The sequence below is a fragment of the Callithrix jacchus genome, chromosome Y (assembly GCF_049354715.1).
Source record: "Callithrix jacchus isolate 240 chromosome Y, calJac240_pri, whole genome shotgun sequence".
NCBI lineage: Eukaryota > Metazoa > Chordata > Mammalia > Primates > Cebidae > Callithrix > Callithrix jacchus.
In genome coordinates, this window is record NC_133525.1 from 10,256,744 (window position 1) to 10,279,488 (window position 22,745).

The window sequence follows — 22,745 nt, forward strand, 5'->3', positions numbered from 1 at the left end:
CACGGAGTGTTGAGGACGCTGTCTTTGAGTGTGCTGGCTGGTTCTCCTGCTCTGTTTACCAGGGTCCCAGGCTCACAATGGATCTTTTCAGGCTTTGGCAAGATGGGCTATTGGCTCTCCGCGCCTTCTCCTTTCCCTTTCTTCTTCCCTGCCTTTCTTCCTTCTTTCTTCTTTCCCTTTCTTCTTCCCTGCCTTTCTTCCTTCCCTCCTTTCTTTCCCCACCTCCTTCATTTCCCTCTTCCTTCCCGGCTTTTCTCTTTCTTCCTTTGCCCTCGTCTCTCCCTCTCTCTTCCTTCCATTCTTTCTGGAGCACCCCTCTTTTTCCTCCCTCCCTCCCTTTCCTTCATCCATCCTTCTTTTCCTCCGTTTTCCCTTCTTCGTCTCTTTCTTTTCTCCATCTTGTCCTTTCTTCTGTTTTCTTCTTACATACCTCTTTCTCTCTCTCTTCCTTTCCTTCCATCCCTCCCTACCTCCATTTTTCCTCCCTCCATCCTTCCTTTTTATCTCTCCATCCCTTCCTTCTTTCCTACCTTCCTTCCTGTTTTCGCTCTATCCTTCCTATTTCTCTGCATCCATCTCTCCTTTTCTCACATCCCCCTTTCCTTCCTTCTTTCCTCTGTCCGTCCTTCCCTCTTTCTTTTCTTCCTTCCTTTCCTTCCTCCCTCCTTCCTTTGTGACTTCCTTCCGTCTCCTCCTTCATCCATCTCTTCCTTCCCTCCCATCTTTGTTAATTTCTTATTTTCTTTCATTCTTTCTCCTCCCTCCTTTTCTCCCTCTTTCACTTCTTCCTCCATCCCTTTCTTCCTTCCGCCTTCCTTCTTGTCTTTGTTAATTTCTTTTCTTTCATTTTTTTTTTTTTTAAGATGGGGTTTCACCATGTTGGCCATGCTAGTCTTGAACTCCTGACCTCAGGTGATCCACCCACCTCGGCCTCCCAAAGGGCTAGGATTACAGGCATGAGCCAGAGCGCCCGGCCTTCTTTCATTCTTTACCCTTCCTCCCTCTCTCCCTCTCTTTCCGTTTCTCCCCCCGTGTCTTCCTTCCTTCTTTCCTTCCTTCCCATCTTTGTTAATTTCTTTTTTGTCCTTCCTTCCTCTTTCCCTCCCTCTCTTCCTTCCTTCCCATCTTCGTTAATTTCTTTTCTTTCATTCTTTCTCCTTCCTCCTTCAGTTCTTTCTCCCTTCCTTCCTCCCTCCTTTCATAGCTCCCATTTCCTTTTTTCTGACCTCCTGACCGCCTCCTTCCCTTCCTCTCTTTCTGCCTCCGTCCCTTCCTTCGTCCCTCCTTCCTTCCTCCCTCCCGCCCTGCCTGTTCCCTGCCTCCGTCCCTGCCTTCCTCTGCCTCTCCCTCTACTCCCGAATGTCCATCCCCACTTGCCACTGTCCCACTTTGAGCCTCTATCCCGTTGTGTCCTCCCTCAGAGCAGCTGTTTCTAACACCTCCCTGCTGCTGCTGTGGTGGGGGTGACCCCCAGTGCCACTTTACTTTTTTTTATTATTTTTTGTCTCTTTGAACCTCCCATTTCAGATGAGCTGAAGACCTAGGGGCAAGCAGAGAACACAGCCCAGGCCTGCAGAGCGTCCTGACCGCACTCGTTTATCTGCTAAGACACAGCCTTAAAGCAAACCCCTCCATCGACCGCTCCCCTCACCCTGCTGATGAATGACCACCATGTTGGGATTGTCGCCCCCGTGGCAGATTGCCTGCCTGCAGTTTCATGTGCTTTTCCTTTCTGGATGCATAGAGTCTCACTACATCAGATCTTATTATAGTTCTGCACAGAAGCTTCAGAAAATGAAGAGAAACTCAGATGTTTTCTTTTAAACTTAAAACCTAATAGAAACAGGGCAGTGACTTCCATGTTTTATGAGTTCTGTCCCCAAGTCCATCCCTGCCGAAGGAACAAGCTGGGGGCCGGGGTGGGCACCCTCTTCCCCGAAATGTCCTATGTGAAGCTCACTCACCTCATAAGGGTTGGACCTTCCAGGCCACGCGTGGCTTTGTAAATCTTCCACCTTTTCAGCCCTCGCCTTTTTAGGCTGCGTGCTCGCTCTGTCTCCCGTGGAGTCATTCTTAACTCTTTCTGTGGTCAGTGCTCCAAACAGCTGTACATCTCGATTCCTAGAAACACAAAATTGTTATGTTTAGGAATGGCCTAAAAGTCTCAGAGTCTTCACACTCCAAGGCCTATTGGGAATTGGTGGGTGGTCAGGTCCCTGTTCTCACATCTGCGCAGGCAGCCTCTGCGGCCTTTTCCTCGGATCCTCTGGTATCCCTGAAACATGCTCATTGAACCTGGAATTTCCTCCCATCTGCAAACTCCACCAACTTGTTTTTCCATGTAATTGATTTTAACTTTTCTTTCTCTTCTTTTACTTTTCTTATTTTTTTCTTCTATTTTTTTTAAGTTATTTTGTTCTATGTTACTTTTTCTTCTTACTTTGCTTCGTTTTTTTTTTTTTCTTTTTTTCTTTTCTTTTTTGAGATGGAGTCTCACTTTGTTGCCCAGGCTGGAGTGCGGTGGCACGGTCTTGGCTCGCTGCAGCCTCTGCCTCCTGGGTTCAAGCGATTGTCCTGCCTCAGCCTCCTGACTTGCTGGGACTATAGGCGTGTGCCATCATGCCCGGCTGATTTTTGTATTTTTAGTACAGACAAGTTTTCACCATGTTGGCCAGGCTGGTCTTGAGCTCCTGACCTCAGATGATCTGCCTGCCTCAGCCTCTCAAACTGCTGGGATTACAGGTGTGAGCCACCACACCTGGCCTTTTTCTTTTTATTTCTTTTACTTTTCTTGTTTCTTATTTTTTTCTTTTTCTTTTATTTTTTCTGGTTTTCCTTTTATTTTCTTTTACTTACTTTTCTTTTTTACTTTTATTTCTTCTCCGGTTTTCATTTTTTCTTTTTCTATTTCTTTGACTTTTTTCTTTTTCTTTTTTTTTTCATAATCCTTTTACTTCTTTCTTATGTCTTTTACTTTTCATATTTGCCCTCCTGTGGAAATGAGGCACAGCCACCCTTATGGGTGAGCAGTAGTTGCAGCTATGCATGGATAGTTTGATCCTCCTGTGCTCACTGCTGTGTGGTGTGGGGGCACAGAACCCTGACCCATATGCGTGTGGTCATCTTCGCACAGTGGTCACCTCTACGGCCCCTACTCTTGAAAGGATGTCTCCCAAGGTGTCTCAGCTCTTACACAGTGAAAGCTGCCTCCCAGTGACAGCAGTACGGATTCCAGAATGTCCTGTGTTTCCCAGAGTGTCTGACCTAACACAGCTTAAACATTAGCCACTGCTGGACAGTGATTGTCAGGGATATGGTCTCAGGATTGACCCCAATGCATGGTGTCTGTGTATAAATACATATTCACAAAGCATAGGGACCCGTTGAAGCCATATTACTTTGCTTAACGGTTCTAATAGCTACAGAGGGTTTCTAGCCTGAAAGAAAAGCACCGCAAATTGTTTGAAGTTGACTTGTCAAATGTGGCATGCTTCGTCTAACTTTTGATGGGAAGGGTGTGTGGGTGGAGGTGTATGGAGCATCTCATGAGACCGTTTCTCCTCCTGAGAGGTCCATGATGTTGGAACATTTGCACAGATGGACTTTGCCCTTGTGAGACTTTATGCTTTTCCCCTTCCTTCCTCCCTCCCTCCTTCCTTCCTTCCGAAAGAGTTTTGCTCTGTCGCCCAGGCTGGAGTACAGTGGTGCGATCTCACCTCACTGCAACCTCAGCCTCCCGAGTTCAAGCAGTTCTCCTGACTCAGCCTCCCCAGTAGCTGGGACTACAGGCACGTACCACCATGCGCAGCTAATTTTATGTATATTTAGTAGAGATGAGTTTCACCATGTTGGCCAGGACGGTCTCCATCTCTTGACTTGTGACCCGCCCACCTCGGCCTCCCAAAGTGCTGGGATTACAGGCGTGAGCCACCGCACCTGGCCTGAGACTTTATACTTCTCAAAGGACTTTTTCCCTGTTTAGAAGTTGCCAGCTTTTATGTAGTGTTTTATAATATCACAAGAATAAAAAGAATATCTTTTTGCTTTTTAACCAGTGAGGAGGGAGGGAGAAATTCTTTGTCCTCTGAAATGAATGCAGGTTTTCCATTTCTAGCCAGGACAGTTTGCTCCCAAGTGCATCCATGTTGACAACTTGGCACCTGCAGAACGAACAACGTTCAGGGTGAACATTTTCAGGTCGTGTGGAATGTTCTCCTCTTTGGGGTTTTTCCTCTCTCTTTTTTTCTTAAATCTTAGAACTTTGGCCGCTTTATGTGGGCAGCATTTAGTGATGAGGAGAGAAGGGCTGTGTACCCCCACGTTCATGTCGTATAAATGCAGGGCACCCCCTGCTGCTGTCGTTATAAGTTACGCTGCTGTGCCGTGCGGCCATGTTCATTTACGAAGGCATTTGAACCACAGACGGGGCTGTTTTACACATATAACCTTCTTGGCAAGGGGGATGCTCATGGCCACGGATTCCATGAGCTCCTGCTGTTTCCCTTCATGCTGAAAGTGTGAGTGTTCCTTCACATCAGCTCTGGAAAAAGATAAATGTCTATAGATCTGTGCCTCTCTTGCACATTTCTAAGACTGTTGGCTTATCCTGTGCGTCGGAAGGGAAGCTGTGCCAACGGTGTGTGGGGAGACCAGACTGTGCTGCGGCATGTCTGAAACACGTTTACAAAGAAATGTGGAAATAGAAGCAGTACTGGGGAAACATGCTGGAGGAGGAAGAAAACCAGGTACATGCGACCCCTTGGCTCTCTTGACCTCTGATGGCCGGAGCAGCTATTAGTGGTCTGAGGCCTCAGCTCCCATCACTCTGCGTTCTGGGGAAGGTGGAAGGGAGGCTAGGAGAGCTGATTCAACCTCAGAAGGATGATCTGGGCGCAAAGAAAAAACGTCCTTTTCCCAGGTACCAAAAAGATCCAATCTGCTGAGATTCTCTGCATTTATTTTTATTTATTTATTTAAATTTTTATTTTTAAAATAAATAAATTTGTTTTAAAATAAATATATTGATTTATTATTTTAAAAATAAATAAATTTATTTATTGTTATCTAATAATAAATAAATTTATTTATTGTTATCTAATAATAAATAACAGATAACTCCAGAATATAACTGGAATAATAAATAACTCCAGCCTGTCACCCAGGCTGGAGTACAGTGGTGTGATCTTAGCTCACTGCAGCCTCTGCCTCCCAGGTTCAAACGACTCTCCTGCCTCAGCCTCTCTAGTAGCTGGGATTACACATGTCTGACACCACACCCAGTTAACTTTTGTATTTTTAGTAGAGATGGGGTTTCACCATTTTGGCCAGGCTGATCTCGAACTCCTGACCTCAAGTGATCCACCTGCCTCAACCTCTCGAAGTGCTGGGATTACAGGTGTGAGCCTCTACACCCAGCCAACTGCATTTGTTTGATGAGTCGGGAGGCAGTTATAAGTAGGAATCATACTTTCATAGATGCATGCTCTTGTTTTTTTTTTTTTTTTTTTTTTTTGACAATGATGGCTTCCATGTGCCATTTTCTCAGAGCTTAGAGAGAGGAAAGAAACCCTGAAAATAGAGGAAAATAAAACTGCTTGTATTACTCTAGTGAGGTTCATCTGTGCCTGTACCGTCCATGATAAGATACTGTTGACCCAGCAATCCCATTACTGAGTATATATACCCAGAGGATTGTAACTGATTCTACTATAAAGACACATGCACATGTATGTTCATTAAGGCACTGTTCACAATAGTAAAAACTTGGAACCAACTCAAATGCCCATCACTGATAGACTGGATAAAGAAAATGTGGCACATGGAATACTATGCAGCCATAAAAAAGGATGAGTTGGTGTCCTTTGCAGGAACATGGATGAAGCTGGAAACCATCATTCTCAGCAAACTGACACAAGAACAGAAGACCAAAAACTGCATGTTCTCACTCATAAGTGGAAGTTGAACAATGAGAACACACCGACACAGGGAGGGGAGCATCACACACCGGGGCCTATTGGGGGGTGGGGGGCTAGGGGAGGGATAGCAGGGGGTTGGGGGGATTGGGGAGGGAGAGCATTAGGAGAAATACCTAATGTAGATGACGGGTTGATGGGTGCAGCAAACCAGCATGGCACGTGTATACCTGTGTAACACACACCTGCACGTTATGCACATGTATTCAAGTAAAATAAATAAATAAAAAGTAAAAACACATATGCAGTGAGACAAAAACAAAATACTGGCAAAGTCATCACTTAGGTGAGCGTTAGACTCAATGTTTCCAGTGGGTTTGGGGTTTAGGACTGACCACTCCGGCCCAAGCTATAGGAGCGCCAATCTCAGGAAAGCCTGGGTGTCTGGTGTGCATGCTGAGTGGGTGCTCTGTTGCACTGAGCCTCTCTGCGTGTTTTTTTTCTTGTTTTCAGCAGAACAAGGGGAGGTGGACATGGAGAATCACTGGAACTCCAGCGCAGAGCCAGCTGGTAAGGAGGACGGGGGAGCGGCGGTTCGCACATGCGGCCAGGGTTCCTATTGTGTTTTCTCTACCTGCTCCCATCTTGCCGTTCTGCTCACGTTCAAAGTTGGTTGCTTGGCTTTGAATGTGTTCCTTCATGTCTTGTTGCTTTTGAGGGATTCTTTCAAAAGACGATGAATGTATCAACTGCCTAGGGCCTGGGGCTCCAGAGAAGATGTATATGTGCCTAAGTCTCTTTTTAACAAAAGATTGAGGAAGTTTTCCCAGGAGTTCGAGACCAGACTGGCCAACATGGTGAAACCTCATCTCTACTGAAAACACAAAATTAGCTGGGTGTAGTGGCAGGTACCTGTAATCCCAGCTACTCGGGAGGCTCAGGCAGGACAGTCACGTGAACACAGGAGGCACAGGTTGCAGGGAGCCAAGACCGTTGCCATTGCACTCCTGCACCGGTGACACAGTGATACTGTAGCACACCATTGGTGCATCATCAGGAAGTCCACAGCTGGCTCCTGTGCACCGGAATTAAAAGTCGATCTCCTGAAATATTGCTTGTCAAGTTTCGCTGTAAACTGTTGTTTCGTTGGCAGAGACGGGGTCTCACTGTCACCCAGGTCCAAGTGCAGTGGCATGACCATAACCCACCACAGCCTCAGCCTCCTGAGCTGATTAGCTGAGACCACAGGCGTGCAGCACCATGCCTGGCAGATTTGTTTTTTTTTATTCTGTAGAGACAAGATCTCACCAGGTTGCCCAGACAGGGTCTCACTATGTTGGCCATCTTGAGTTCAACCGATCCTCCCACCTCAGCCTCCCAAAGTGCTGGGATTCCAGGCATAAACTAGCACACCCAGCCTGCTGTCACTTTCTAAAAATCCTCCCAACCAGGTGGCAAACGTGGTCAAGAGGAGTCTCTTTAATTCGTGAGAAGCTAGCTTCTCAGGGTGAAAGGCAGGCATTTTGCCATCAGAACCACTTTTGAAAATGACAAGAAAGAAACGTGTGTGTGTGTGTGTGTATATATATATGCATGCTTTCTTTCTCTTATTTGGGCATAAGCTGGAACCTTTTGCCTGAGAGATGCAGCATTTGTTTTTAATAAGAGCCATCAAATTGAGATGTATTTTCAATAAAATGATCTAAAGTATTCTAATTTGTGTGTGTGTGTGTGTGTGTGTGTGTGTGTGTGTGTGTGTGTGTGTGGAGATGGAGTCTCTCTCTGTCACCCAGGCTGGAGTGTAGTGGTGCGGTTTCGACTCACTGCAACCTCCGCCTCCCAGGTTCAAACGATTCTCCTGCCTCAGCCTCCTGAGTAGCTGGGACTACAGGCACATGCCACCATACCCCACTAATTTTCATGGTATTTTTAATAGAGACGGGGCTTTCACCATGTTGGCCAGAGTGGTCTGTAACTCCTGACCTCAAGTGATCTGCCCACCTTGGCCTCACAAAGTGTCAGGATGACAGGCGTGAGCCAAGGCACTTGGCCTTGAATTTTAAAGATAGAGACTTTTAGAAAGTTAGTGTCTCGCCAGGTGCGGCATTTCACACATGTCATCCCAGCACTTCAGGAGGCCAAGGAGGGAGATCACCTGAGGTTGAGAGTTTGAGACTAGCCTGACCAACATGGAGAAAACAAGTCCTTACTTTAAAAACAAAAAAAAACTTAGCTGGGCATGGTGGTGCATGCCTGCAATTCCAGCTACTCAGGAGGCTGAGTCAGGAGAACTGCTTGAATCCAGGACGCAGATGTTGCAGTGAGCCAAGATCAAGCCATTGCACTCCATCCTGGGCAGCAAGAGTGAAACTCCATCTCAAAACAAAAAAAAAAAGTGGATTTGTCGCTGACTGCTCTTTCAACTCGGGGAAAGATGTTTAGAACAAGCTATTATCTTTTTTTTTTTGAGAGAGAGTTTCAAAAAAACACTGTTACCCAGGTTGCAGTGCAATGGCGCGATCTCAGCTCACCGCAACCTCCGCCTCCTGGGTTCAGGCAATTCTCCTGCCTCAGCCTCCTGAGTAGCTGGGATTATAGGTGCATGCCACCGTGCCCAGCTGATTTTTTGAATTTTTAGTAGAGAAGGGATTTCACCATGTTGACGAGGATGGTCTCGATCTCTTGACCTCGTGATCCACCCGCCTTGGCCTCCCAAAGTGCTGGGATTACAGGCTTGAGCCACCGCACCAGGCCCAAGCTATTATCTTATGGAAGGAAGATTTCTTCTGCCCGTTGTAAGGACATTGTCTAGCTTCCTTAGCAAGAACATTGATGTGTATGTGTGGGGCTCTTGTTACCCGAAGGGCTTTGCATCCCACTGTTTCCTGCCAGCCTATTTGGAAGAAAAATGCCGTTGTCTTTAATTCCTTCTTCCAAATCCCAGCTTCTCCCTCCAAAATAGTTTTAAGACTGACATGTAAAATAAAATTTCCAAAACTTAAATGAACAGACCAGAAAATCTCAGCCCTGTGTCTTTCAGATAGTAAAAAGTACACTCTCTCACTGAGAACATGTATTCTGCCATTCGGTAACTGACAGGCATTTGTTACTGTCTCTGTGACATCGTTAGTGGAAAATGTCTTCCCTGGTTTTCCTTCTGCTTCTTCTGCAGTATCCATTTTTTTGTTGTTGTTGTAGGCATGGCATCGTTCAGTGAAATTGATCGAATTGGTTGAGATTTACAGTTTTGCTTTTTTTGTGATGATCTTTGGACCCATTTTTCTGATGCGGAAATAAAATCGCTAGCTCCTGAAAGTTTTAGGAAGTTATGTTCACCTGAGTACTCAGGGAACTGGGAATGACTCTTTTCTCCCTGCTTCCCACAGTTCAGCATACTCTTTTGGAGAAATAGAAGATTGTCAGTGGAAACAGCCCAGCTGGTGTCAGCAGGGTTAGGACACCTGCTGGAGGCTCCTCCCCAAAGAACAGCTGTGTGAGAGCAGAGACGGAGGCCTTCTGTTCACGGCGGATTCTTTGTTTTAATCTTGAGATGTTCTTTGCTTGTTGTCGCTGGGTGAATGTTGTTTACTAACGATGAATTTTACATCCAAACGGGGACAGGGACTTGGACCCCCATTCTCCAAGACCCAGGGGGGTTTCCCATGGGATGTGAAAGGCTTGCCATTATTATGTCCCTATAAGTCAAATATCAGCTGCACCGAGGCACCCTTAGTTGGAATCTCGCTTGTTTACAAATCAGGTGTGCATTGAGCACGTCTGAAACTCCCACGGTAGCCTTGACATTTTTTTTTTTTAATTAAAATAAGGTAAGCCCTTCAATTTGTTTCTTCAGTATTTCTTTTATTGGAGGACGTTTCTTTTTCATGTTAGACTAATAAAAAGAAATTAGAAACCAAGTACTTTCTCTTACCTAAATGTTTTGCCGAGGACAGATGTTAAAGAAGGCTGTAGGCATTTAATGGAATGGGGGTTCCAAGTTCTCCTTTTCTGGGACTTTAAGGCAGAATTTCAGCCTAACTGCCAGCTCTTTATTTCAAAAATTTCCTCTTAGGCCTCTTTTCCTTTTCCTGTCCTGCCACATCGGGACCAGTGCTCTTCTTCACCCAGATACTACAGCCAGATACTGTCCTCCATTCAGATACTTCCTGTTTCCAGATACTCTCCCGGCAGCTAGGTTACCCCCATGTCCAGTACTTCCTGCTTCCAGATACTCCTCTGAATCCAGGTAGTCCCTACAGCCAGATACTGTCCTCCATCCAGATGCTCTCCCTGCATGCAGGTGCACCCCTGAGAGTCCAGTTGCTCCCTGCTTCCAGATACTCCGCTATATCCTTGTGCTCCCTGCATCCAGATATGCTCCTCCATTCAGATTCTGGTTTGTAGCCATGTGCTCCCTGCATCCAGATTTCCCCTACATTCTGGTGCTCACCCCAAGTCCAGATACTCCCTGCTTCCAGTTATTCCCCTGAATCCACATACTCTCCGAAGCTAGGTAATCCCTGCATGCAGATACTCCTTGTGTCCAGGTACTCTCCTCCCTTCAGATGCTCCATTTCATCCAAATACTCTCCTCCATCCAGATACTCCCTCCCATCCAGATACTCTTCCTCCAACCAGATGCTCCCTTCTATTCAGTTACTCTCCTCTAGCCACATACTCCCTTCCTTCTAGATAGTTTCCTCCATCCAGATCTTCCCTTTAATCTAGTTACTCCCTTCCATCCAGATACTCTCCTCAATCCAGATACTCAAATCCAGATACTCCCTTATATCCATATACTCCCTTCCATCCAGTTACTCTCCTCCATCCAGATACTCCCTGCATCTAGATTCTCCCTGTATTCAGCTACCTTCTGTATCCAGGGTACCCCCTGAGTCCCTGCTTCCAGATAGTCCCCTGCATCCAGGTACTCCCTGCATCCTGATACTCACCTGCACCCAGATACTCCCTGTGTTCTCTTGAGTTTATATGACTTAAATATCACAAATTTGCTAAGAGTCTGTCCAGTCTTCACACAGTGTTGAACTACATTGATGTAAAAGGTGGGTTGAATGTGGGGGTCACACAGCTTTGTGTCCAAGAAGACCCTCATACCCTTTCTAATAAGTTGGGATTAACTGAAAGCCTGTTCTCTTCTCTGTAACACGTGACAACTTTTCCACATTGAGAACTGGTTCCCCACTGAGGGCAATGCACACATTGCAATGTGTGTCTATAAAAGCTTGGAGAGAGCTCCACTTGCCTTTTGTGCTAATCTCGTAAAGATCTAAAGTCCTGATATTTGGGATGGGATTGACTTCATCCATAGACTTCCCTCCACCACAAAATTAGGGTATCTTCAGTTGTCTGTAGTGGCACAGGCAGGTTAACGTGAAGCTGTTACAACAGGCATCCAGAGAAAGACAGTTTCAAGGCAACGTTTCATCTTGTCACTGATGATGGTGTCGAGAGCTGCTGCATGTCACAGAGGCTAGGTTTCCCGTGAATCTCTCTGCACAAAGGTATGGTGTTGCCATACCCATGTCAAAAGTCGTCTGATCTGGGGAAAGAGGTTGGATGAAGGAGTCAGTTATAAATGCTGGGCCTTTCCCATTTCCAAACTCAGAAATGCTGCCTTCCATTTCAGTTCTGGGGGTGGAGGTCATCCAAGCAGTCTGCCTGCTGTTGAGAATTCGACACCTTTTCACATCCCGTCATTCTCAGGATATTGATGGGCACACTCAGCTGGCTCTTTCTGGCACTGGAGTTACCGCTTCTAATTTTGACATTCCTGATAACTTGGAGTGCATAAAACTGGGTGAGAACAATGACAGGAACTCCTTGTCTATTTTTGTCACCCTTTCATTGCTTCCTTGAACAAATACCTATAGGATGTTACCTGTGGTTCAGGTGTGTGGAGATGACATTGTCGATTCTCTAGAATGTATTGACACATCACAAATGACTTACCCGCTCCACCCTTTGAGAGGGTCAACCAGGGATGTACATGTTTAATTGTTTATGGACACCAGACCATTCCCCATAGAAGGTTTGTAATGTAAATGCCCAAGACTTAAATGATGGCTCACATCTGTCTCCGGAGAGTACAAACTTTCTGATTATTGCCAACATCTTAGTTGAAAAATGATACCACATGGACTATCTTACATTGTAGTTCTCTTATCTTGAGTGAGAATCCATGTGTTGAAAATTATCTGTGTTCCATTTCTGGAAAACATTTGAATTTCTCTTTGTTTTTATATGCGTGACGGGTCCTTTTCTTATTGGTCTACAGGGACCGCTTACATATGTAAGGTAGGTAGTGCCCTTAGTGACATAGGTGGCACAGAGGCTTTTACACTTAATTCTTGGTCTGTTGAATCTTTGACAGCTGAAGGGTGGGTGGACCAGCATGCCTGAACACTTTGCTGAATGACCAACCACTTGTTATAAAGCTAGAGGGTGGTATTTCTAGGTCTCCCCAATAAATCATCGAGAACTGTCTTTGAGGTCAGATTTTTCACACTGACCAGCTTTATAATAATATAAAGAAAAAATACCTTAAATTTGTTGTCATTCTGTGAATAACATTGGCATTTTTGTAAGTATTGTAATCATACTATCCACAGAAATAATTCATTAAACAAGAAGCAGAACAGTAAAAAGAATAGTTAAAAAAAGAAGTATTTTTTATATATGTCAAATTAGGGCTTATTTACAAATAAATCTATACTTCCAAGAAATGTGTCAACGACTTACTTTTTAATGGAGCGGGGGGATGTCTGTCTTTGTAGATGATTCATTTTCATTCCTCATGGACATAAAAATAAACAGAATTTTATTGAACGTGGGTTATTGGAAAAATAGAGTTTAAATTATGTGGCTTGTTAGATCATTAAATACTGGGTAGAACAACTGCTTGTTTCATTGTTTTGGAACTTCCATGTAAAGAAAGTCCAGTGATTTTGAGAATGTTAGGTGAGGGCTGGTCTGGGCTCGATGGCTCACACCTGTAATCCCAGCATTTTGGGAGGCCTTGGCAGGCAGATGACTTGAGGCCAGGAGTCAGAGACTAGCCTGGCCAACATGGTAAAACCCCAGCTCTACTGCAAATACAAAAATTAGCCGGGCGTGGTGGAACGCACCTGTAGTCCCAGCTATTTGGGAGGCTGAGGCAGGAGAATCTCATAAAACCAGGAGGCGGAGGTTGCAGTGAACTGGGATTGCCCCACTGCACACTCAGCCTGGGTGACAGAGCAAGATTGTCTCAAAAAAAAAAAAAAAAAAGCATTTAAGGCCTAACAGAACATAGAATAAAATACTTTATAAATTTCCCCAATAATAGTATTTGGAATAGTATGGTACTTGGTATCAGAGCCAATCTCTAACTTCTTACAGAGAGAAATTTTTCTGTGTTTATTCTGCAAGTGTTTACTGAGCCTCTGTACAGGCTGGGCAGTGTCAGTCAACAAAAAGACCCTTGGCTCATTCATTCTTTTTAACAAGGCAGAGGATGCATTGCAATCCGGGCCACGTAAGCTGTGGTCAGGTGTTTACTGTCGGGGAAATGCTGCCATGACCACTGTAGGCAGTACATGATTGTGAGCTCAGGTAAGTGAATTGGTTGTAATAAATGTCTAAAGGTAGCTTTATGTAGATATATATATCGTAATATAGGTTCTGCGGTACACATGTAGATCATGCAGGATTGTTGCATAGATACATGTGTGGCAAAGTGGTTTGCTGCCTCCATCCCCCCCGTCACCTTTATCTGGCATTTCTCCCCATGTTATCCCTCCGCAACCTCCCTATCCCCCACTCTTCCTCCTCTATTTCCCCCCAACAGACCCCAGTGTGTGATACTCCTCTCCCTGTACCCATGTGTTCTCACTGTTAAACACCCGCCTAAGAGTGAGAACATACAGTGTTTAATATTCTGTTCTTGTGTCAGTTTGCTGAGAATGATGGTTTCCAGCTTCATCTGTGTCCCAACAAAGGACACGAACTCATCATTTTTGATGGCTGCATAGTATTCCATGTGTATATGTGTCACATTTTCCCTGTCCAGTCTATCATTGATGGGCATTTGAGTTGGTTCCCGATCTTTGCTATTGTAAGCAGGTGCTGCAATGAACATACGTGTGCTGTGTCTTTATAAAAGAATGATTTATCATCCTTTGGATATATACCCAGTAATGGGATTGCTGGGTCAAATGGAATTTCTATTTCCAGGTCCTTGAGGAATCACCACACTGTCTTGCACAGTGGTTGAACTAATTTAGCTTTCTTAGGTAGAAAAGTGTTGCATGTTTGATTGTTCATGGACACTGTCAAACCACTCCCCCTAGACATTGTGCAAATTCACAGGACTTGAATGATGCCTCATATCTGTTTCCTAGGAGCACAGAAAACTTTCTGATCATGGCCAATCTCTCAGTTGAAAAATGATATCCAGTCAACTCTGTTAACACTGCATTTCTCTTATCTTGAGTGAGGTTGAGAATCCATGTGTTCAGAAGCCATTTGCATTCGGTTTCCAGAAACCAGTTGAACTGTACTTTGTTCATTTTTTTATGTTGTCAGTCCAATTCTTATTGATCTATAGGAACTCTTTACATATGAAAGATTGTGCCTTTAGTGAAGTCGAGAGCAAATTCGCTTTTTCACTCTATCCTTACCTTTTGAATATTTAAGTGGCATTTTATTTTTTATTCTAGTGTTACTATTTTTATGTGTTAAATTAACGGTTTCTGGTCTTCTGTAATATTTAGAGCAGCTTTGTCCACACAACTTTATTGAAAAAAAGGAACACGCATATTTTTCTAACACTTTTGTGGGAATTTTTTTTCTTTATTAAGTTAAAATATTTGGGTTCTCAGGGATGCACTTTTTGTTTAGGAAGTGAGGAAAAGAGTCCAGAATTTTTCCCACCATGTGATAGTCTCATTATTCTCAAACTGTTTATTGAATAATCCATGTTTTCGCCACTGATCTAAAATGCAGTTTACATCATGTGTGAAATTCATGTATGTCCCAAGGTCGGTGGGCAGACTTTCTGTCCTCTCCTGTCTCTCATTGATCACTCTGTTTGCAAATGAGGTAATGCCAGCTGATTTTAATGACTGTCGCTTGAGAATTACAGTTTTTCATATGTGACAAGACTCACTGCCTTTCCCATTCATCTTGTCAGGATGTTTTTGGTCATTTTTGCTGTTTAGTTTTTCATTTATGTTTTTGAATTAGCTTGTCCATTCTAAGAAAAATCCTAATATTTGTATAAAGATTACATTAAATTTACAGAATAATTTAGGAATGTTTGTAATCTCGAATCAGTATAAGATACATCTCGTTTTTGAGTTGACTTTTTTTGTATTTCTTCATTAGCATTTTCATGATTTTTCCTCATTTTTTTTCTTTTGAGCAATGTGATGGTTAAGATTGAGCATTTTCATATTTTTATATTGATTTGTAGCTTTCATATTTTATAAATGTAAACTACTTCTGTTAATTCTGTGCTATACTAACTCCTTAATTCATGACTCACATGGGCACACATACAGTCATGGATACAACAGGTTTTCATATATAAAATTATGAAAAAACTGTACCTATTCTTTTAACATTTTTGTGGGGATACAACAGCTTTTTATATATAAAATGAAAACACTGTATCTTTTTTTTTTTTGAGACAGAGTTTTGTTCTTGTTACCCAGGCTGGAGTGCCATGGCACGATCTAGGCTCAACGCAACCTCCGCCTCCTGGGTTCAGGCAATTCTCCTGCCTCAGCCTCCCGAGTAGCTGCGATTACAGGCACGCGCCACCATGCCCAGCTAATTTTTTTTTGTATTTTTAGTAGAGACGGGGTTTCACCATGTTGACCAGAATGGTCTCGATCTCTTGACCTCGTGATCCACCCACCTCGGCCTCCCAAAGTGCTGGGATTACAGTCGTGAGCCACCTCACCTGGCCCAAAAACATATCTCTTCTAACACTTCATGGGGATACAACAGGTCTTCATGTATAAAATCATGAAAAATGTTTCTATTCCTTTGTTAAGAACGTTTGTCGGGAATGGGTATTAAATTCAATCGAGTGCTTTTGCGGGGGCATCATGACGATTGTATGGTTTTCTAGCCTGGCCCATTAATCCGGTGAATTAAATAAAATCACATAATGCATCACCTTACGTTAGCCATCTTTCTGTTCTTCAGTCTTATCTGGTGCTATGCTTTAGTTTTGTTATTTTCTTTAGGATTGTTGTGTCACTATTCGCAAGTCAAGTTCCTGTGTGTTATACGTTTGCATGTAGCATATTTCAGTATTGTGCTTCATACATAGATTTTGATAGACTTTCTTATTTCTGTTGTGCAAAATCTGATTGGCTAAAGTTGTCTTGCCATGGTGTGTGTGTGTGTGTGTGTGTGTGTCTGTATGTGTGTGTTTTACAGGGGGCAAAGGTTTTTTGTTTCTCTCTGATGGAGAGTTATTTATTTATTTGTTTGTTTTGAGACGGAGTCCCACTCTGTCACCCAGGCTGGAGTCCAGTGGTGCTATCTTGGCTTACTGCAACCTCCCACGTTCAAGCAATGCTCTTGCCTCAACTTCCTGAGCATCTGGGATTACAAGCATACACCACCACACCCGGCTATTTTTGCATTTCTAGTAGAGACAGGGTTTCACCATGTTGGCCAGGTTGGTCTCAAACTCCTGACCTCAAGTGATCTCCCAATTTGGCCTCCCAAAGTGCTGAGATTACAGGCGTGAGTCACTGTGCCTGGCTGGGACATGAATTTTTTAAAAACAGCTTTCTGTATTTCTACGCTTCATTGGAAAGTCATCTATAGTTACGTAAGTTTTCAAATACCACACCCAGCTAATTTTTGTGTTTTTAGTAGAGACAGGGCTTCACCCCACGTTGGCCAGGTTGTTCTCAAACTCCTGACCCCAGGTGACCCATCTGCTTCTGCCTCCCCAAGTGCTGGCATTGCATACGTGAGCCAGGGTGCCCAGCCAGAAATGGTTTTTATGTGTCTGAATAATTTTTAAAACTTGAAAGAACAGCAATATTTTGTAATGCATGAAAACTATGTGGCACTCAACTTTCAATGTCCATAAATAAAGTCCATTTGGCACAGACATTGGTTACATATTGCTGCAGAATCCGTGCAGTTTGCAAAGATAAACACCTTTACTGTCTGACCTTATACAGAAAAGCCTATCTACTCCTACCTGAAGCATGTAGAATACTACGACACTGTCCAGCACATGTTAGGGTGGTGGAAATCGTAGCAATTATTTGACACCTCCATTTCATCTGAGAGACTTGAACCTAATTACTCACTTTTTTTGAGAAACATCTTTTTTTATTAAGGCGAAATTCACAAATCATAGAAATAACCGGTTTTATTTCTTTTTCTTTTTTGACACTGAGTCTCTATCTATCTGTCACCCAGGCTGGAGTGCAGTGGTGTGATCTCATGTCACTGCAACCTCCGCTTCCCGGGTTCAAGCAATTCTCATGCCTCAGCCTGCCAAGTAGTTGGGATTACAGGCACGCACCACCACACCTGGCTAATTTTTATATTTTTAATAGAGATGGGGTTTCACCATGTTGGCCAGGCTGGTCTCGAACCCCTGACCTCAGTGATCCACCTACCTCGGCCTCCCACAGTGCCTGGATGACAGGAGAATTCACCATTTTAAAGTGAACAATTCAGGGCACTTGCTGCTTTCACAGTCTTCTGAGACCACCACTTCTGCCTACGTCCAAGACGTTTTCACGGCCACAAAAGAAGTCCCCTTAGCAGTTGTTTCCTATATTGCCTTCCTGGGGCTCTCATAAAAACATGCTTCAGGCCAGGCGAGGTGGCTCACGCCTGTAATCCCAGCACTTTGGGAGGCCGAGGCGGGTGGATCACCTGAAGTCAGGAGTTCAAGACCAGCCTGACCACGTAGTAAAACCCCATCTCTACTAAAAATACAAAAATTAGCTGGACATGGTGGTACATGCCTGTAATCCCAGCTTCTTGGGAGTCTGAGGCAGGAGAATCACTTGAATCTGGGAGGTAGAGGTTTCAGTGAGCTGAGATCATGCCCCTGCACTACAGCCTAAGTGACAGTAAGACTGTGTCAAAAAAAAAAAAGGTGCTGGGCATGGTGGGTCATGCCTGTCATCCCAGCACTTTGGGAAACCAAAGTGGGTAGATCACCTGAGGTCAGGAGTTCAAGACCAGCCTGGCCAACATGGAGAAACATCATCTCTACTACAAATACAAAATTAGGCCAGGTGTGGTGGCTCAAGCCTGTAATTCCAGCACTTTGGGAGGCCGAGGTGGGTGGATCACGAGGTCAAGAGATTGAGACCATCCTGGTCAACATGGTGAAACCCAGTGTCTACTAAAAATACAAAAAATTAGCTGGGCATGGTGGTGCGTACCTGTAGTCTCAGCTATTCAGGAGGCTGAGGCAGGAGATTTGCCTGACCCCAGGAGATGGAGGTTGCGGTGAGCCGAGATCATGCCATTGCACTCCAGCCTGGGTAACAGGAGCAAAACTCCGTCTCAAAAAAAAAAAAAAAAAATACAAAATTAGCCTGGTGTGGTGGTGCGTGCCTGTAATCCCAGCTACTCAGGAGGCTGAGCCAGGAGAATCGATTGAACCTGGGAGGCAGAGGTGGCGGTGAGCTGAGATGGTACCACTGCACTCCAGCCTGGGCAACAGAATGAGACCCGATCTCAAAAAAAAAAAAAAGTGATGGTGAAAACTACAATTACTTCTGCACCAACGTAATACATCTGCAATGATCTTATTTCCAAACAAAGTCACATTCTGAAGTACTAAAGGGTAAAGCTTCAATACAGGAAGTTTGGGGGGACATAATACAACCCATGATATATTCATTCCCACATCTCTCCAGCCCCTGGCAACCGGCAATGTGCTTTCTGTCTCTGCAGATTTGCCTGTTCTGGAGATTTCCAAGAAATGGAATCCTACACAATGCATCCTTCTGTGTCTGGCTTCTTTCACTCAGCATCCAGCTTTTGAGGTCCATCCACTTTGTAGCCGGTGTCACAGCTTCAGTCCTCTTTAGGGTCAGGGGAGTCTGAAAGAATTGAAATGCATCAACTGCTTTGTGGACTCTGCCACTCAGGGCTTAGGATTGCAGATGCTAACTGCCTTAGAGCATTTCCACCATATGCACACACGCACACGCACACCACACACACACACACACACACACACCTGTGTGCCCAGTAACTTAATCCACCCAAGTAACTTACCTTTATACAGATGTTGCTGTTAAGGCACAGTGGATCGCCACCTGTCATCCCAGCACTTTGGGAGGCTGAGGCAGGTGGATCACTTGAGGTCAGGAGTTCAAGACCAGCCTGGCCAACATGGTGAAATCCCCTCTTTACTAAAAATACAAAAATTAACCTGGCATGGTGGCACACACCAGTTTACCCAAGTGGCTGAAGCATGCTTGAAGGAGAATTGCTTGAACCTGGGAGACAATTAACATAATTTAACCAACAAATCAATTTAACATAACGGGTTTAGAAAAGGTTTGTTTCATGTGTCAGTGGGAGCACGTGGCTATGGACTCAATTTGTTTTCTTTTTTTAGCAAGGTCTCACTCCGTTGCCCAGGCTGGAGTGCAGTGGAGCAACTGTCACTCACCAAAACCTCCAACTCATCATTGAAGCGATCCTCCCACCTCAGCCTACTGAGCAGCTGGGACCACAGGATCCTCTCTCAATGCTCCAGTGTTCCATAGAGCAACCACGGGCCCCAGCTTGCAGAACAAGAATCTGTATACAGCTTCTTGTAACCCTAGAAGCACAGCGGCTTCAAACACCTCATCCTACCTGGGTCAGGGTGGCTCATCAGGCAGTGACTGAAGCCGCCAGCCCAGCCCTAAGCTGTTGAGCCCCCTGCCATGCCTTCTTTCCCCACCCCCACCCCCCATCCCCCACCCCCAGCTGTCAGAGGAGCCCTGGTCTTAAGATCCCAGAAGTCTGGCTTCCCTCTTGTGGACCCAGAGGGCCAGGAACAAAAATAACCCATTTATGCCTGAGGTTGCAATTTTTTTGAATTTTTGCAATCAGACCTTGGCGATGACCTTGAGTAGTAGGATATGAATAACTCCCACATGCTTAGCATTCCAATAATGGAACACTAGGCATCAATGGGAGTTTCAGTCGTTTCTCTTCCTGTATCTTATGCTTTCCACGGTTCATTCAGCTACGGAATAAACTGAGGTACAAACAGAACAGAGCTTGGGCTCAGCTTTCTTCACACATTGCCTACTATCTATTGCAACTTGGTTTTGGAATATGGGCTTATTTGTAAAAATGGAATGGATGGATGTCCATGAGTGTTGGTTCAAATTCATACCCTACTCTGATGGTCAAGAAAGCACCAGATCTCTTTGTTAATTGCACTGTTGCATTCCAATTGCAGCGGCACTGAGGTCCATTCCACAGACACGTGGAAGTTGTTGGAAATCGTTCTCCAAGCCCTGCATAGGCAAGTGATGGATTAGTGGAGACAATGTGACTTCCAGGGCACAGAGACTGTTAGGAGCCATCCCTCAGGGACTGTGAGGTTGACGTTAGCTAATTTGCCTTTTCTCTGTGTCACTGAGGAATGGGGTAAATGTTGACTGGTCAGTAGTCTAGATAATTCATCGTAGCTGGTGTATTTGTCAGCTGGGGCTGCTGTAACCAAGTGCCATGGACTGGGTGGATGAAGCAACACATATTTATCTTCTCGCAGTTCTGGAGGCTGGAAGTCTGAGATCGAGGCTCTTGTGGCTTTGATTCCCGGGGAGGGCTCTCTTTCCGGCTCGTGAACGACCTCTTTCTTGCTGTGCCCTCACATGGTGGAGAAAGAGCTTTGGTGTCTCTTGTGTTTTGCATAAGGACCCTAATCTCATCACAAAGACTGTACCTTCATGACCTTATCTAATACTAATTACCTGCCAAGGGTTACATCTCCAAGTACCATCCCACTGGGGTTTCGAGTTTCAGCATATGAATTTGGGGAGATGAGGGTTGACGACGTTCACGGGGTTGGCCCACACAGTGGCCCTGGGCTCTTCTTCCTAAGTGTCCTCATTACTGTCCACCTTCCTCTGCCCACGGACTTCGATCCTCCCAGCCTGCTCCCTTTACCCTCCCCATCCTGTGTGATCACCGCCCTCTGCAGAAACCTCTTCTAAAGCAAAGCTGAGTTTAGTTACCCTAAGACCTCAGTGCACATCCCTCACATCCTATAATATCACACTGCAATTGTCTGCTTTCGCTGTTTGTGTTTGTTTCTTGTTATAAACCTACTTTTTTTTTGAGACGGAGTTTCGCTCTTGTTACCCAGGCTGGAGTGCAATGGTGTGATCTCGGCTCACTGCAGCCTCTGCCTCCTGGGTTCAGGCAATTCTCCTGCCTCAGCCTCCTGAGTAGCTGAGACTACAGGTGTGCACCACCATGCCCAGCTAGTTTTTTTGTATTTTTAGTAGAGACAGGGTTTCACCACGTTGACCAGGATGGTCTCGATCTCTTGACCTCGTGATCCACCCGCCTAGGCCTCCCAAAGTGCTGGGATTACAGGCTTGGGCCACCGCGCCTGGCCCTATAAACCTACTTTTTCTTCTTTGTTGCATACCTGACACCTAGCACATGTGTGAGTCAGAAGAGACATGCATTGCTTGCATCTTCATTGCCACACTCTCCGTGGTACCAAAGACCTGAAATCAACCTAAATGTCCATCAGTGGTGGAGTGGAGAAGGGAAACGTGGGACATAGGCAGCATGGAATTCTATGTAACCACAAAAAAGAAAGAAGCCGTGTCTTTGGCAGCAATGTGGGTGGAACTGGAGACCATTATCCTACGTGAACTAACACAGCAATGGAGAAGGAAATACTGCATGTTCTCATTTATAAGTGGAAGCTAAACACTGGGCACTCGTGGACATAAAGATGGGAACAGCAGACACTGGGGACTCCACAAGGAGTGCGGAGGAAGGAAAGGAAGCATGGGTTGGAAAACTACTTGTTGAGTACTATGCTCACTATCTGGGTGTGATATATCCATGTAAACAAGCCTACACATGTACCCTCATACCTAAAATAAAAGTTGAAATTGAGGCTGGGTGCGGTGGCTCATGCCTGTAATCCTAGCACAAGACAGGTGGATCACCTGAGGTCAGGGGTTTGAGACAAGCCTGGTCAACATGACAAAACGTGGTCTCTACTAAAAATACCAAAAAAAAAAAAAAAAAGGCCGGGCACGGTGACTCACACCTGTAATCCCAGCACTTTGGGAGGCCAAGGTGGGTGGATCGCTTGAGGTCAGGAGTTTGAAACCAGCTTGACTAATGTGATGAAATCCTGTGTTTACTGAAAGTACAAAAATTAGCTGGGCAAGAGGTTTCTGCAGGTGGGCACCTGTAGTCTGACCTACTTGGGACACTGAGGCAGGAGAATCGGTTGAAAGGGGTGGGGAGTGGAGGTTGAAGAAAATAAGTTGAAATTAACAACAAAAATGACAGGTATGCCTTGAATGTTTGTTGAATGAATGCGTGAACTAATTAGATACTGCATGCTCAAAGCAAAAACCCACAATTCACAAATCTAGGACACTCAGCCACATCCAACGAGGCTTAAGTGAAAGGCACAAAAAGCCACGTGTCATCTGCTTTTCCAGAACCTTGTCTCTGCTGAAAGATTAGTTCTGCCAACTACAAAGACCACTGAGGTCTGAGGATGATGAATGCCTCTTGGAAGTCACTGAATTTGTTAGGTATAAAAGCGAAGAGTTCAGCTGAGCTCTG

General features: G+C 44.8%; 1 long non-coding RNA gene across 1 annotated transcript; it reads left to right on the top strand.

Annotated features, from left to right (window-relative positions):
- Positions 1-6,141: 6,141 nt before the first annotated feature.
- LOC144581279 (uncharacterized) lies at positions 6,142-12,649 on the top strand. Its single transcript, XR_013531890.1, has 2 exons — positions 6,142-6,482; positions 9,299-12,649. It is a non-coding gene; the product is annotated as an uncharacterized LOC144581279 (long non-coding RNA).
- The last annotated feature ends 10,096 nt before the right edge of the window (positions 12,650-22,745 follow it).